Source organism: Otolemur garnettii, unplaced genomic scaffold (assembly GCF_000181295.1).
Source record: "Otolemur garnettii isolate 467f Iridium unplaced genomic scaffold, OtoGar3 scaffold00010, whole genome shotgun sequence".
NCBI lineage: Eukaryota > Metazoa > Chordata > Mammalia > Primates > Galagidae > Otolemur > Otolemur garnettii.
The window spans coordinates 34462553-34465923 of NW_003852405.1; the positions used below are offsets into that span (position 1 = coordinate 34462553).

Here is a 3371-nt window from a genome sequence, read left to right on the forward strand (position 1 = left end):
TATTATTATCTCCAGCTAAGCAGGTAGTGAGGGAGCATGAGGGAAGGAAATAACAAATTCTCACTTACTTCTCCATATAAAAAGGCCTTCACTATGTACATAAGCAGATATATAAATATATGCGTAGTCACTATCTTCATGTCTTTTTTTCTGAAACTTTAGATTAATTTTAATTCAGAGAAGAGTTTTCATTTAATTTTTAGTTTTTGTTTTTTAGAGACAAGGTCTCACTCTGTTACCTAGACTGGATCGCAGTGGTATCATCCTAGCTCACTTTAACCTCAGACTCCTGACCTCAAGCAATCTCCCCACCATAGCCTCCCAAGGGTTATAGGCATGAGCCACCATGCTTGGCCTTAGTTTTTAATTCTTTAGTTATCTTATCAGTTTGGAATATTAATATAACATTTAAAAATATTTTATTAAATCAGAGAAAGAATATATTTGAGAAAAAATATATAAATTTAAAAAGTCTTATCTTATAACTAATTGGCATAATGAACAGACAGAAACTCTTACTATCACTTTAACATATTGACAAAGACCCCCATTGTGCCAGGTTAGGTCTTTGGGAATTGCAGAGAAACACACCCCTTTCTTCCATCCCTAGCTTAAGTTCCATCTTTGAGGATATTTTTTTGATTAGGTTTGTATGGAAATATGTGCCTGTGAAAAACCTGGGTATATCTGATACTTTTTTTAAAGAAGGAATATTTTAATAGAAGAAAGTTGAACTATCATCTAGCTGTAGCCCAGCTCTTCTGTTTTCTACAGACGGATCCTGAGACTCAGGCCTAGACTCACACACACACATAAAAGCCCCATCACTGCAGTGGGATTCTCTCGGGGTCTGTTCTGGTGATCACACTGCCTCCTGGTGAGCTCAGCTGTGAGCATAAGAGGGGTTTAAAATGAAATAGCAGGTTGCAGAAGGATAGGCAAGAACCTGGAACTGATGAAAATTCGGTAGCTGAAGAAGGAAATCTGTGTTTTCATGGATTTTGAAAATCATTTCCAAGGTTAGCATAAGAAGGGCATGATAGAGTTTTGAAGTGAAAGAAGAGAAAAATGAAGGCTTTCTCAGAAGATGTGAGTTGGTGAAATAGTACCACAGAAGGCTCAAAATATGTTCACTTGTCAAATACATTTCAATTACTAGGTGCTATATTTCCATTCTGTTTTTGATTCTTTAAAAAATTATTTATTAATCAGGTTCCTTGGGCAATTTAGTGCATCTCTCTGGACCTTATTCAAGTCTTTAAAATAAAGGTAATTGGTAATAGGAATTAGTGTAAATTCTGTTCAGCACTAACATAAAGAAAGTATCCTTATTACACCTAATTACAAGTATGGGAATTTTGTTTTATATAAAAACAAAGCCCAAAACAAGTAGAAACAGAAAAGCAAACCAAACAGTCATACGAGAACAGAATGTTCACTTGATTGAGTTTCATTTTCTTTCCTCTTATTCCCTGTACAGTCAGGACTCAAGTTGTTTTATTTGCATTCATCAAATTTTCAAACTTATATCCCCAAATGGTGCCCAGAACTCTACGTGATGGCTAAGGTCTGACTCAGGTTCAAGTTTATGACCCTGTTCAAGAATTTCTCTTGTGAATCAGAGAGAGCCCTGGTGACCAGGAGGAGACTATCAAGTCCTTGTGAACTTGCCTTTATCACCAGAGTTCTGTGGCCTTTGCCTAAGAGGATGACGCTGTTGAAGCAGGAATGATGAGTTTCACTGATCCGGGCAGATTCTCTACTCTTTGTGGGCAGTGAGGAGGATGATGACACGGTGTACGGGCTGTTGGTTTGGAGCCTGCATCAGGTGGCTATTGTGCCATGATGCTAACCACATCATTTACAGTATCCCTGCTAGTGACTTCAAACATAACCTTGTTTTTTAGTAATTATGTTATATTTTAAAATTATTTATTATTATCATTTTTGTTTTACAGATAAGGAAATGGAGGCTTGGAGAGGTAAAGTCGTAATTCCAACTCTTAACTTAGTAACTTAGTGAGTGGCAGAGCCGGGATTTGAACTGGGATCGTCCTATTCTAAGGTTCTCTATGTGATATTGTGTGTACCATGTAGTGTATCCTAAGTCAAGTTAATTCCTCACACGGGCTTCACAGGACAAAGTTAACTGTGGAATGAAGGAAATTAATCATTGACTTTGTGTCTATAAATTCTTTACAGAAGCTCAAGGAACTAAGATCTTACTGGAAAAATGAGTGAAGTTTTGGGAACTACTTGGGTGGGTGAAGACAGTGGAAGTTACTGGTAGGGAATCAAATTTCGTGGTGATCCCAGTTGAGCACACTTGACCCATATTTCCTTCTGGTGTGGAGACTGAAGTGAAGGAGAAAGAAAAGGTAAAATGTCCTTTCTGACCCCACGGCCTTTCCATGGTGCAGACAGCATCTTGGCTGTGCTGCCAAGGAAACAGGACTCCTTTCGTAGAAGGTGAAGGAAAGAAAAGAAAGCTTTATTTCTGAGCTTCTGAGAGTCCAGCCTACTCAGAAAGGCAATTTAAGAAAATCTTTAAGGGTAATTGGTATTTCTCTATTACCAGGAGAAAGATATGGTTCCTCTGTAGAGAAAGATTAGGCTCAGTCTCCCAGCAAAAAGAGAAATGCCGACCATTTTCAAAAAGTAGCTGAGAAGTGGGATCCAGGCAGTGACTTGCAGGAGGATTAAAGGTGGATGGGGCGGGCACATCATTCCCTTGAGGAAGGGGGCAAATCATCACTTACTGGAGTCTTCTACTGTGCCAAGAACTGTGCTTGGAGCTGCTTATAAATACCTATTATTATCCGGTTTCATCTCCACAGACATTTGGAAGGGTGTTATTATCTATGTTTTTGTTTAAGACAAAGAAACCAAGGCTCAGAAAGGTTTTAGTCACTTATCAAAGTCACGTTATTGGTAACAAGGCAAAGCCAAGATTTCAGTTCACAGGGACACCGCGGGTTATAATGTTCAAGGGAAACAAGGCAGTATGAGGCATCAGCCAGACCCCGTGCAAACCGCCAGCTTGAGGTGGCTCTCAGTGTCAGCATTCGACTGCACGTTCTTTTTAATGACAATCCTTGTGAAGCTGCACTTTTTGTCTCAAAGAGCAGGTGCCACTTGGAAATGAATGTGAAACAGAGCTTAGAGTTGTGGTGTCCACGACGTCATCCTAGGTGACAGAAGGCAAGTGATGTCCAGCAGGTGCACAAATCCCATTAATTACTCAGCGTTGGTTATATGAGAATGAGATAAAAGTATTATTATTTTTTTCAATTTATGTGCATTGGTTTTTCAAATGGACCATTAAGAAGGACATAAATATCTAAGTTAGTCTGGTTCTAATTGCTTAAATG

At 38.8% G+C, this 3371-nt stretch overlaps 1 protein-coding gene across 1 annotated transcript in view; it reads right to left on the reverse strand.

Annotated features, from left to right (window-relative positions):
- Positions 1–3371, reverse strand: part of LRRC7 (leucine rich repeat containing 7) — a 463713-nt gene that overhangs the window by 79882 nt on the left and 380460 nt on the right. The window lies entirely within an intron of this gene.